The following is a 13567-nucleotide window of genomic DNA, read 5'->3' as shown; positions in this document are numbered from 1 at the left end:
TTTTTTGAGTTGGAGTCTCACTCTGTCACCCAGCCTGGAGTGCAGTGGCTGCTCCCAGCCTATTGGGCTCCAGCGATCCTTCCGCCTCAGCCTTCCAAGTAGCTAGAACTACAGGCGTATGCTACCATGCCCAGCTAATTTTTGATTTATTGTAGAGATGAGATCTCGCCAAGTTGCCCCAGGCGGGTCTCGAACCCGCGGGCTCGGGCAATCCGCTCACCTCAACCTCCCAAAGCGTGGGATTACAGGCTGAGCCACCGAGCCCGGCTCCACCTCAGCCTTTCAAGTAACTGGAACTACAGGTGCGTGCTACCATGCCTGGCTAATTTTTTTATTTATTGTAGAGACAAGGCCTGGCCAAGTTGCCCAGGCTGGTCTCAAACCCTGGGCTCTTGCCTTGACCTCCCAAAGTGCTGGGATTACAGGCCTGAGCCACTGCGCCAGGCCTAAATTCATATTTTAATGCCCTTACAAAATGTACCTCAGTTTCTTATAAAACTAACTAAAATTTTATATGATATTATGCTAAGATCCATATAAAGTCAACTTAAATTTACATATCCTCATTGGGCAGCGCATGTGTGTTTACCACCCAAAATCATCTGGGGTTCCACCATTTGAACAGGCACCACAGCTGGGGGAACATAAATTCACCAGACACAGCCTGGCTGTTCCTGTGTCTTTTTCTTCCTCAGCATGTTAGTTCATCAATCAGCCAAGTTATATGAGAGTAGAGACAGTATTCTCTACTGTAAAGGGTCTCATTTCTGAGCGCTCTCCTCAGCAGAGGAGACCAGAAGGTCCTCCTGGGGATACTCACTGGGATAAGCCCCTCAGGTGTGAGGGCTCTGACCAATAGGAATAGGAATAGATTTATTGGGGGCGTGGGGTGAGGCAGCCTTCTGAACCTGGAGCTCCATCACCTCTTGTCCCATCTCAAGACAATCCTGGGAGCTATCCTGAAATACGTCCGGAAGATGGAGGTTGGGAAGCAATGTGGGCTTCGATGCAACTCGAGTGAGGTCTGTTTTGAAGAAGCAGGTGGGTAATGCTCAGCATGTGGGCTGGTCTCCTTGTGGTCACTTGGGCGGCCTGTCTGAGTCCAAGTCCATTTTCAGTAGGGAGGAGGCTAGAGCGTCTGGATGAGACCCATATTTCGTCTCTGACTCTCTATGAGGGTGAGGTCTGAGAGGTGAGAAATTCTGGAAAGTCTACGTGGGACCCTGGGAAGACTTTTTGCCTGGTCCCTGAATGCTTACTTTGGCCACATACATGCTTGGCAGCCAGAGATCTGGGTTTGCATTCACCTGAGCACGACCTTGAACCAGAGGTTGAAGTGGTCAGGACAAGGGACTTAGTGGAAAGCTGGGGAAAATCATAAGAGCAAACTTCAGGCTTGCTGGCTGTCTCTTTGGAAGTGAGTTCTGAGTCCTGGCCAAAGGGTCTGGGTGCCACATGGAGCCCATCAATAAACCCACCTCCCATCCTTTAACTGTCCATAAGGTGGCAGGGAGACCAGGTCCTGTCTTGAAGCGAGGCTCTGCCAGGTGAAAGAATCACATGTCAGGTTTCTTGACAGCTGGTTCACTTGTGAGAACAGATCCAGGGAAGATCGATTTTTGGATGTGTAGATGGGCATCAGCCTGCTAGGATGAAGTGAGTGAGACGGCATTCAAATACAACATGTTAGAAACTCCTGACAAGAATGTGTAAAAACACGCCAGCATGGTGGCTCACAGCTGTAATCCCAGCACTTTGGGAGATCAAGGCGAGAGAATTGCCTGAGTCCAGGGGTTTGAGACCAGCCAGGGCAACTTAGCGAGACCTCGTCTCTACAATAAATTTAAAAATTAGCCGAAAGTCAGGCTCGGTGGCTCAGCCTGTAATCCCGTACCTTTGGGAGGCTGAGGTGAGTGGATTGCCTGAGCCAGTGGTTTCGAGACCCGCCTGGGCAACTTGGCGAGACCTCATCTCTTCAATAAATAAAAAATTAGCTGGGCGTGGTAGCGCGTGCCTGTAGTTCCAGTTACTTGGAAGGCTGAGGCGGAAGAATCGCCAGAGTGAGCAGGCCCAGGCTGCGGTGGCTGGGAGCGGCCACTGCACTCCAGTATGGGCGACAGAGTGAGACTCCAACTCAAAAAAAAAAAAAAAATTAGCCAAGCATCATGGCCCACACTTGTAGTTCCAGCTGTTTGAAAAGTTGAGGTGGAAGGATCGCCTGAGCCCAGTGGGCCGAGGCTGCGGTGGCCGTGAGCATGCCACTGCACTCCAACCTGGGTGACAGAGTGAGACTCCTACTCAAAAAAAAACAAAGAAAATAAAAGAAAGTGTAAAAACACAACCTCAATGTTAAAAAAAAAAAGGACACAGGATGTATGAAAACATTTTATAGTAAAAGAAATACAAATGGTCATTTCCCACATAAAGAGGTATCTAGCCTCAATGGTGGTAAGAGAACAATGAATGATAATGTATGTGTGTGTTGTGTGACTATCAGTTTGGAAAATTAAATGCTTCCTAATTCTACCTCTTTTTGTCATTATTAAAAACACACTAGTGAGCATGGTAGCTCAAATCTGTAGTCCTAGAACTTTGAGAGTCCAAAGTAGGAGGATTGCTTATGGCCAGTTCAAGACCCATCTACCCAATATACCTCATCTCTACAATTTTTTTAACCAGGCATGGTGGTACAGCCTGTAACGTTAGCTACTTGGGAGGTGGTAGGAGGACCCTTTGAGCCCAGGAGAGTTCAGCGAGCTATGATCACACCATTGCACTCTAGCCTGGACAACAAAATGAGACCCAGTATCTAAAAAAATGCATTAAGTATGCATTCCATACTTAAAAAAAAAGAAATTTAAAAATAGAAATGAATTTTTAAAACACACTGTCTTATACTTGTGTGTAGGGAGGATAATGCCCAATGACCTTTTAAAGAACAATTAAGAATATGTTTTAAGAGTTGAAGCTGAGCCGGGCTCGGTGGCTCAGCCTGTAATCCCACGACTTGGGAGGCTGAGGTGAGTGGATTGCCTGAGCCTGCGGGTTCGCGACCCGCCTGGGCAACTTGGCGAGACCTCATTTGGACAATAAATTTTTTAAAAATTACTCGGGCATGGTAGCCCGCGCCTGTAGTTCCAGCTACTTGGAAGGCTGAGGCGGAAGGATCGCCGGAGCCCAGCAGGTCGAGGTTGCGGTGGCTGGGAGCAGCCACTGCACTCCAGTCTGGGTGACAGAGTGAGACTCCAACTCAAAAAAAAAAAAAAGAGTTGAAGCTGGGCACAATGGCTCATATCTATAATCCCAGCAATTTGGAAGTCTGAGGCAGGAGGCTTTTGAGCACAGGAGTTTGAGACAAGCCTGGGCAACTTAACAAGACCTGGTCTCTATAAAAAACCTAGCCAGCCATGGTGGCATACACCTGAGGTCTCAGCCACTCAGAAGGCTGACGTGGAAGGATCACCTGAGTCTAGGAGGTTGAGGCTGCAGCGAGTCATGGTCATGCCACTACCCTCCATCTTGGGTGACAGAGTGAGACTCTGGCCAAAAAAAGAGTTGAAAGATCATGTTCTCACATACATGCGCCTACCTCCCAGAGCACATCTCATGATACTACTTGAACATGTCCACAGAAATGCCCATATTAGCATGCTGGTGGTGGACCTGCAAATAATGATAAAAGAAAAAAAGAAAGAAATGTTCATATATATTAGGATCCTTTTGATCATCCTGGGTTTTTAAGATAATTCCCGCCGGGCTCGGTGGCTCAGCCTGTAATCCTGTGCCTTTGGGAGGCTGAGGTGAGTGGATTGCCTGAGCCCGCGGGTTCGAGACCCGCCTGGGCAGTGAGACCTCATCTCTACAATAAATCAAAAAATCAGCTGGGTGTGGTGGCGCATGCCTGTAATTCCAGCTACTCGGAAGGCTGAGGCGGAAGGATCGCCGGAGCCCAGCAGGTTGAGGCTGCGGTGGCTGGGAGCGGCCACTGCACTCCAGTCTGGGCAACCGAGGGAGACTCCAACTCAAAAAAAAAAAAAAAAGATAATTCCCATAGAAGGAAAGCAAACCAGAGACCCATGAAGAGCAACTGAGCAGGAAACCAAGGAAAAGCACCTTCAGAGTCACTAGATTCTTTCATTACCCTTCAGTTTTGCTGATGCTTCAGTTGAAGTCTCCTGGGAAATTTGTGCAGTAGAATTTTCCTCTGCAGCTCTTCTTTCTGCAGAGCGAACTACGTTCAATGTCTGTACGTATTTCAACTTCCTGTCCCCACCTGGGGGACAGGAAACAAGCACAGCAGTCCTTGCTCATGCTTTGGAGTCAGGGAAGCATTAAAGGTTCTGTGAAATTTGCCAAGGATACTCCAGGTTCCATGACAGATCCAGCTTCAGAAAGTCCCCTGTGCTTTCTTGATGTGCAATCAAGATGGATGTTCATTTGAATTCTACCATGATTTGGCCTGCATAGGCAGTTTAAAGATAGCCCCATGCACCTGACCATGATGATCCTCCAAGAATAGAATGAGCTCCTGAGTGAGAAACTTTGGTGTATATGGAGCTCCTTGTATATTTTTTTCTTTTTTTTTTTTTCAGATTAGAAAATATAGTTTATTTAGAAAGTAAATAAGAGAGGGGGAGGTGAACGAAAGAGGAGATTCACCTCACCAAGGTAGGGAAGGGGGCCAAAGCCAGGAAGCATGGTGACAGCCATAGCTCAAAGAGCACGTGGCCACACCAGAGTCTAGCAAGGCAATGGCACCGATGGTCGGGCAATGGCCCCTAGTGTATTTCTGTCAAACTTTATCCACACTTGGAGAGGGCTATGGACACTGAGTACAGAAGGAAACTCTGGGATCCCAGTTTCCAAGGATTCCAATGTCCAAGGCTGTTTTCCACTCTCCAGTAGTCTCACCTCTGCCGCTGCTCTTTCTGTCTATCTTGGCAAAGGGCTCTGGAGTCTGGAGTTGTCAGGGCTTCCTCCATTTCAGATTCTGCTTCTCCTTATTTGGCCCAATAGTTATAGGACAGGATCCCACCCCGCACTCACTGGGCCCCTCCTGGTCCTGATCATGTGTCTAATGACCCGACAGTACTTGTACATTCCCTGCAGGTTGAAAAAAAAGGAGGACTGGGTACTGTGGCTCACGTCTGTAATCCCAGTACTTTGGGAGGCAGAGGTAAGAGAATTGCCTGAGCAACATAGTGAGACCTCATCTCTACAATAAATCAAAAAATTAACTGGGTATGGTAGCACACACCTGTGATCCCAGCTACTTGGCAGGCTGAGGCAGAAGGATCGCCTGAGCCCAACAGGTTGAGGCTGCGGTAGCTTTGAGAATGCCACTGCACTCCAGCCTGGGCAACAGAGTGAGACTTCAACTCAAAAAATAAATAAGAAAAATAAGGGGGGTCAGTGAGTCACCATCATTACAGGCAGCTTTCAAAGGTGTGTATATGTATATATATATATATTTTTTTTTTTTTGAGTCAGAGTCTCACTCTGTTGCCAAAGCTGAAGTGCAGTGGCATGCTCATGGCCACTGCAGCCTTGACCTGCTGGACTCAGGGGATCCTTCTGCCTCAACCTTCCAAGTAGCTGGAGCTACAAACACGCACCACCACCTCCAGCTAATTTTTTGATTTATCGTAGAGATGAGGTCTCACCAATTGCCCAGGCTGCTCTCGAACCCCTGGACTCAGGCAATCCTCTCACCTTGGTCTCCCAAAGGACTAGGATTACCAGCTTGAGCCACCGTGTACGGTCCTACTTAATTTTCATATAGGAAAAATGAAAGTATTTGGGTGTTTGTTTTGTCCTTATCATGTCCATATTACATAGTGATGAGATAAACATTCATGTTTTTGAGTATTCCAGATTTTAGATAATTCTGCATTTCATCCATGTGAAGTTTGTTTTACTGCATGGGTGGGTAAAAAAAAAAAAGACGTAAGACATTTTTTTTGTCCATTGAGGCTTTTTATTTGTACATATGCATTATATCCCTAGAAAAAGAATCCCGGAATTTACCCTCCTCTGTGTTTCCTTCTTGCTTCTTTGTGGCCCGTGATGCCAGTTGAAGTTGTCAGTATAATAAAACCAAACTGGCGGGATGGAAGTAGATTATTCTGTCATTTTTCTAGATCTCTGAGTTGCACATTAAATCCGGGGCTGATCACACCACACTTGTTTAATCTGCCTGTGAGATTCACAACAATTCTTCCAGCTCTGTGATCAATCATCAATGATTTCAAAACCGCCAATGTAACCATGCTTCATCATCACAGTTAACACAGCCTGATGAGGACCCTACCTTTGGCCAGGGGTGGTGGCTCACGCCTATAATCCCAGCAATTTGGGTGGTGAGGTAAGAGGATTGCCTGAACCCACGGGTTCAAGACCAGCCTGGGCAACATGGTGAGACCTCATCTCTACAATAATCAAAAAATAAGCCAGGTATGGTGGTGCACACCTGTAGTTCCAGGTACTTGGAAGGCTGAGGTAAAAGAGTCGCCTAAACCCAGTAGGTCGAGGCTGTGGTGACCGTGAGTCTGCCACTGCACTCCAACCTGGGTGACAGAGTGAGACTCCAACTCAAAAAAAAAAAAGAACCCTGCGTTTGCCTCTGTTTTCAGCATTGTTGATGCTCTTAAGTGCACAAAGAGATGGCGGAAAGAGATATAAGACATTTTATTTTATTATGATTATTATTTTGAGTCAGGGTCTCACTCTGTCACCCAGACTGGAGTGCAGTGGCATGCTCATGGCCATTACAGCCTCGACCGGCTGGGCTCAGGCAATCCTTGTGCCTCAGCTTCTCAAGTAGCTGGGACTACAGGCATGCAATAGCATGCCTGGCTAGTTTTTTGATTTATTATAGAGATGAGGTCTCGCCAAGTTGCCCAAGCTGGTCTCAAACCCGTGGACTCAGGCAATCCTCTCGCCTTTGTCTCCCAAAGTGCTGGGATTACAGGCATGAGCCACTACACCAGGCAGATACTAGACTTTTTTTTTTTTTTTTTTTTTTCTGAATTGGAGTCTCACTCTGTCACCCAAACTGGAGTGCAGTGGCCGCTCCCGGCCACCGCAGCCTCAACCTGCTGGGCTCCGGCAATCCCTCCGCCTCAGCCTTCCAAGTAGCCGGAATTACAGGCATGCGCTACCACGCCCGGCTGATTTTTTGATTGATTGTAGAGATGAGGTCTCGCTGCCCAGGGGGGTCTCGAACCCTCAGGCTCAGGCAATCCACTCACCTCAGCCTCCCAAAGGCACGGGATTACAGGAATGAGCCACCACACCAGGCAGATACTAGACATTTTAATCCTTCTGAAAAGTTCCTTCATGTCCCGCTGCACTCATCCTTCTCTCTACAATGATGGCCCTGAAAACCAGTGGACTACGTTCCATCCCTGTAGATTTGCCTCTTATGAAATTTCCTAAAAAAACCACTCATATAGTTTGTAGTCTTTTGTGTCTGGCTTCTTTAACTTACTTTAGTACTTTTTAGATTCATCCATGCAATGTCATGCATCAGTGGTTTATTTCTTTTTCTTTTTTCTTTTTGTTTTTTTGAGTTGGGGTGTCACTTCATTACTCAGGCTGGAGTGCAGTGGTATGCTCATGGCCACCCCTGTGTCGATCTGCTGGGCTCTGGAGATCCTTCTGTCTCAGCCTTGCAAATAGCTGGAACTACAGGTGCATGCTACCACACCTGGCTAATTTTTTTTATTTATTGTATAGACAAGGTCTTGCCAAATTGCCCGGGTTGGTCTCGAACCCGCAGGCTCAGGCAATCCTCTCACCTCGGCCTCCTAAAGTGCGAGATTACAGGCTGAGCCACTGAGTCTGGCCTATTTCTTTCTCTTGTTGAGTAGATTCCATTGAACATTTGGGCTATTTCCAATTTGGGGCTATTATGAATAAAGTGATTATAAAATTTACCTATAAGTCTTTGTGTGGAGTGGAATTTCCGGGTTATATGGTAAGGTTATGTTTCACTATTTTGAGAAGCTGCCAAACAAAATGGTTTACCATTTCGCGTTTCCACCAGCAGAGTACGAGAGTCTCAGCTGCTCCACATACTTGCTATTAGGAATACAACTGAGCCGGGTACGGTGGCTCAAGGCTGTAATCCTGGCACTTTGGGAGGCCGAGGCGAGAGGGTTGTCTGAGCCCAGGGGTTCGAGACCCGCCTGGGCAACTTGGCGAGCCCTCATCTCTACAATAAGTCAAAAAAATTAGCCAGGAATGGTGGCACTTGCCTGTAGTTCCAGCTACTTGGAAGGCTGAGGCAGAAGGATCTCTTGAGCCCAGCAGGTCGAGGCTGCAGTGTCCGTGAGCATGCCACTGCCCTCCAGCCTGGAGGAGGAGTGAGACTCCAACTAAAAAAAAAAAAGGGAGCATAATTACAGTAGCCCCTCTCACCTCTCTATCCATTCTAAGTTGTGTTATGGATTTGTTTCCTTTCATACCTTGCCAATGTTATTTCAGCGGGATTTGGCAGGGGAGAAAAGAAGGTAAATGTTTAACTTCTGTTCACCACCTTAGAAGTTTTGGCGTCATTTTAATCATTATGTAGTATTTGTTTGCCTTTGGAATCATGGTGCCTGGCAGAGACAGGTGCTCAAATATTTGTTGAACATAGGGTTATTTTATTGTATACATAGATCAGAACTTAAGTCAACCCCATATTAAACACATCAGAACTTAAATCAGCTCCATATTGCTTTATATTTATGTTGTTTCCAGTTTTCTGCTTATTGATAATTCTGCTAGAACAGAGATACAGATTTACAGAAAGAGAAATCAGAGGAGGGGAATAGAATGATAAGGAGAGAGAGCAATGACAGAGACGAAATAGAGAGACTGGAAAGGAGAAAGAGATAGTAACAGATGATGGAGATAAAGGTAGAGGTGATGCTGATGGTGATGGTGGTGGTGGGGAAAAGGAAATGGTAGAGTTGGAGATAGAGTTCTGTGGACCTAGACATAGCCCTGTGCCTAACTGAGCAGAAATTTTCATAGGATAAAACCTTTGAGGTGTAATTGCTGGTCAAGAGGGTGCTTGTTGCCAAAACAATTTCTACATCCTGTTAGGCTCCACCCCAGGTTACACATGGGCTGTGTCTATGAGAGGCCTAATCCTCATCGTCTCCAAATGTGTTTTCAGGGAGTCAGCACCAAGGACTAGGGGGCAGGACCTTACAAGTTCTGACAATTAGGTTCGTGACTGCATCCTAGAAGAAGTACCGCATACCTCATTGCTGAATATCACTACGGTCACCTTCGAAGTACTCCTCTTAGGAAGCTCTGCACCAATGCCAGTGCCTAGTCCACCCGTCAAAGCAATTTTGGAACTCTTTTTCTGGAATGGTCATCAGAGTCATCGTTGTATTACCCTTAATGTCCCGAATATCATCAAAATGTCTTCCTTTCAATATTTCCTTTGTCTTCAGGTAAAGAAAAAAGTCATTGGGGGGCCAGATCAGGTGCATAGGGAGGGTGTTCTAGCACAGTTATTTGTTTACTGGCTAAAATCTCCCTCACAGACAATGCTGTGTGTCCGTGCATTGTCATGATGCAAGAGCTCCTGCAGGACCATTTTTGCACACATCTTTCTCATGCTAAGATTTTTCTGTTTCTCTATCAATGTTTATTGCATCAGCTGACGATTTTGATGCACAATTCGATGAATTTTTGCAACGTTTTCATCAGGTCTGCTTATTACTGGTTGTCCCGGTCTGTCATCATCAGTGACACTTTCTCTCCCCTCAGAATGGAGTGAGACCCGACTTAAAAAAATTAAAAAGGAAAAGAAACTGAGAACGGCACAGAATATGAGCTGTTGTTACCTGGGAGAAAGTGCAGGCAAGGGTAGGAGGGTGAATCAACTACACAAGGCTGATGTGAGGCTAGAGGGGTGCCTCATAAAGGGACATTTGAAATCTTTCTCTCACTGGGTGCGATGGTTCATGCCTGTAATCCTAGCACCTTGGGAGGCCCAGGTGAGTGGACTGCCTGAGCTCAGGGGTTCGAGACCAGCCTGAGCAACATGGCGAGAACTTGTCTCCATAATAAATCAAAAAACCAGCTGGACATGGTGGTGCATGCCTGTGTTTCCAGCTACCTGGAAGCCTGAGATGGAAGGATCGCCTGAGTCCAGCAGGTCGAAGCTATGGTGGCTGTGAGCAGCATGCCACTGCCCTCTAGCCTGGGTGGCAGAGTGAGACTCCAACTCAAAAAAAAAGAAACCTTTTTCTCCTGATAATCTATTTCCTACCCTGCTCCCTCAGCAACTCCTATCCATACCACCTTTTGATTGCTACCAGCACCCACTTCCAGGTGTCAATGACTCGGATCCACACCTGTCCGAGGTCCCTTTAGTCTCTCCGGGAGCCTTTCCATCAGAACACAAAACGCTTCAAGGACCAGGAGCCAGTCCAGACTGACAGTCTTGAATTGCCCCAGGAGCCAGCCCAGCGCTATGTGGAATGGACCATGGAGAAGAGGGGCAGGACAGAACATCCCCAGAGGGCAGGAGCAGCAGAAGCTGTGCTTCACCCAGCCCAGGGTAGCAATGCACACTGTGCACTAACACCCACTACCCCCTCAGCCTAAGCCACTCCCGCCCCAGAATAACCTCGACCAGAATCCTGGCTTCTGCAAATCGGCAGCGAGGCACGCCCTGCTCACACGAGGTCGAGGGCTGAGGCTGTGCCTTCCTCCTCACTCAGAAGAGAAAATGGCAAGCTTGGGTTCAGAGAGCGGTGACACGAGAGAAGGAGTAATTATTGAAACAGGCATTTGTAGCCCTCATCAAGAACCAAAATAGGCTAGGCATGGTGGCTCATGCCTATAATCCCAGCACTTTGGGAGGCTGAGGTGAGAGGATTGCCTGAGCCCATGGGTTCGAGACCAGCCTGGGCAACTTGGTGAGAGCTCACCTCTACAATGAATCAAAATATTAGCTGGGCGTAGTGGCATGCGCCTGTAGCTCCAGCTACTTGGAAGGCTGAGGTGGAAGGATTGCCTGAACCCAGCAGGTCAAGGCTGTGATGGTCACGAGAGTGCCACTGCACTCCAGCTTGGATGACGGACAGAGTGAGGATGCCTACTCAAAAAAAAAAAAAAAAAAAAGAACCATTAATAGGATAGAACAGTGATTGCTTATGCTAGTTGAGAAGCAGGACAAAGAAGGAGCATCTCTTTTTTTTTGCCACCACAGTCTTGACACATGATCCTTCCACCACAGCTTTTCAAGTAGCTGGAGCTACAGGTGTGTACCCCTGTGCCTGGCTTATTTTTTGATTTATTGTAGAGATAAAGTCTCACCAAGCTGCCCAGACTGGTCTTGAACCCGTGGGTTCAGGCAATCCTCTCACCTCCACCTCCCAAAGTGCCAGGATTACAGGTGTGAGCCACTGCACCCGGCTAAGCTGACTTTTAAGCTTATGTGCATTGTGTGAAATTGTTGAAATAATGGTAAAAGTTATTGTTTTACAGTTTCAGTTGCCTGTGGGAACACCCTGCTCCAGTGTGTCCAGTAATCCCCCTCTGGCCTTGTTTATGGTTTCCACAGCCCCTGCATTCTGGGCTGGGTCACTGTTTCAGAAGTTACATTCCTAGGTCAGCCTCTGGTGTCTATCTGTGGTGTAGTCCAATGACCTAAGCTATGCCTGTCTGCAAAAAATCCTCACCTGTGTCGGAGCTACCCCAGCTGCCCTGCCTCGGTTCTGGGCCACCAACTCACGGTTGTCCTGTTCAGATTGGGGGCCCTCATTTCCTTCCGTCTTCTCAAACTGTGTATGCCTCCAGAGGGCTGTGAAGGCCGCTGAGGAGGCCCTGAGTAGGAGCCCGGGGAAGGACAGCGTGTTACAGTCTGAGTGACACGCGGCTGCTCCCCTTGATACCAATAAATCAAAGGGGCAGGGAACTAGTAGAAAGAAGTTTATTTCTGAGTTGGAATCCAGGGAGCAGAGCCAGACTCTAGGTCTTTCTAAAATGGTTCTGCTCACCCCTCCCAGGCTTTTACAAGTTCACTTTTAAAAGTCCGGAGTTGTTAGTACCTATACGAGAGCCACGTGACCAGCAGAGCATTGTATAGAACTTGAGTTTCAGTGACATTTTTCGGTCCAAACTTCCTAGAGCTAACTTTTATCAGTAGGCCCTGGCAGAAGCGTTCATCACGTGTGCCAGAGTAAAGGGAATTTACAAGGCCTAAGACATCAAGCATTATGCAAAAGTTACACAAATCACAAGGCTTGCGATTACATTGAAACTATATTATTCAAACGTACAACCATTCAGAAAAAGGGAGTAAATGGGGATCTGCATCTTTCAGCTGACTGGGTGGAGACTACAGGGAAGTCAAGGATCCCCAGAAGCTAATCACTGGGAGTGCAGAGGAGATACGGGGAAGCGCACCTTTTATTACTTCTCAGAACATTCTTTAGGAATGTGCAGGAGCGCTTGCACCCTGGTCATGCCCTTCTCTAGGGGCTGTGACAATATGGACGGACACTGGCAGGTCTCTGTATTAAAGGTTCCCTGCACCCGGGCACGCCGAGGCACAGGGATCACACCGGTGCCAGCAGGTCTGCGCCTGCGCCAAATTCACCGGTTCCCAGCACGCTCCGCGGAAAACTGCTTCCTGGGTCAGAGGGCTAAGCCTGCCGCCGGCTTCCGGCGAAAAAATATTTTGTGCAACAAAAGAGCATTGTGGATAAGAAATTCGGGCGCAGGCCGGGCTCGGTGGCTCAGCCTGTAATCCCAGCATTTTGGGAGGCCGAGGTGAGTGAAGTGCCTGAGCCCGCGGGTTCGAGACCCGCCTGGGCAACTTGACGAGACCTCATCTTTACAACAAATCAAAAAAAAATTAGCCGGGCGTGGTAGCCTGCGCCTGTAGTTCCAGCTACTTGGAAGGCTGAGGCGGAAGGATCGCTGGAGCCCAGCAGGTCGAGGTTGCGGTGGCCGGGAGCACATTGCAGAGTGAGACTCCAACTCAAAAAAAAAAAAAAAATTCGGGCGCAAAGACAGGCGGAAGCCTCTGTGGGAGGTACAGTCCGAAGGGCGTACGGATCACAAACCTAGTGGCTGGACAGAAACAAACTCTGACCAGGAAGAGAGCCCATCGGAGACTTCCGGCGGGGCCGCGGCGGGGCTTGTGCGCATAACCGGAAGTGACGCGTCCCTGAGGCGCGAGCGCCGGGCCGGGCGGCAGGCAGTGCCGGGAGCCGGGTATCTGACTCCTGCTGGTTGCCGGTGGTCTTCTCCGGAAGCCAGCCCGGCTCTTTCACCCGGGTTCTGCTGGAGGCCGAGCGGAGGTGTGGCTGTGGCGAGGGAGACGGAGTGGGAGGCCGGCTGGGCAGTCCCGGTCGAGCTCCCCCGTCCAGCGCCGCAGGTTCGGACCCAGCCTCCGCGTGGGGCGCCCAGCCTGGGAAGAGTTGGGCCTGGGAGCTGTGGGCGCCGCTCTGCAAGACGGGATTGGAGCCGGGGCCGGGGCCGGGGCCGGGGCCGGGCCGGGGCTGCCGCGGAGCGACGGTGACGCCCGGGGAGCGGCCGGGAGGCGGTG

The sequence above is a fragment of the Carlito syrichta genome, unplaced genomic scaffold (assembly GCF_000164805.1).
Source record: "Carlito syrichta isolate Samal-C Ts95f unplaced genomic scaffold, Tarsius_syrichta-2.0.1 Scaffold126787, whole genome shotgun sequence".
NCBI lineage: Eukaryota > Metazoa > Chordata > Mammalia > Primates > Tarsiidae > Carlito > Carlito syrichta.
Note: the sequence above shows the minus strand (reverse complement) of the source record.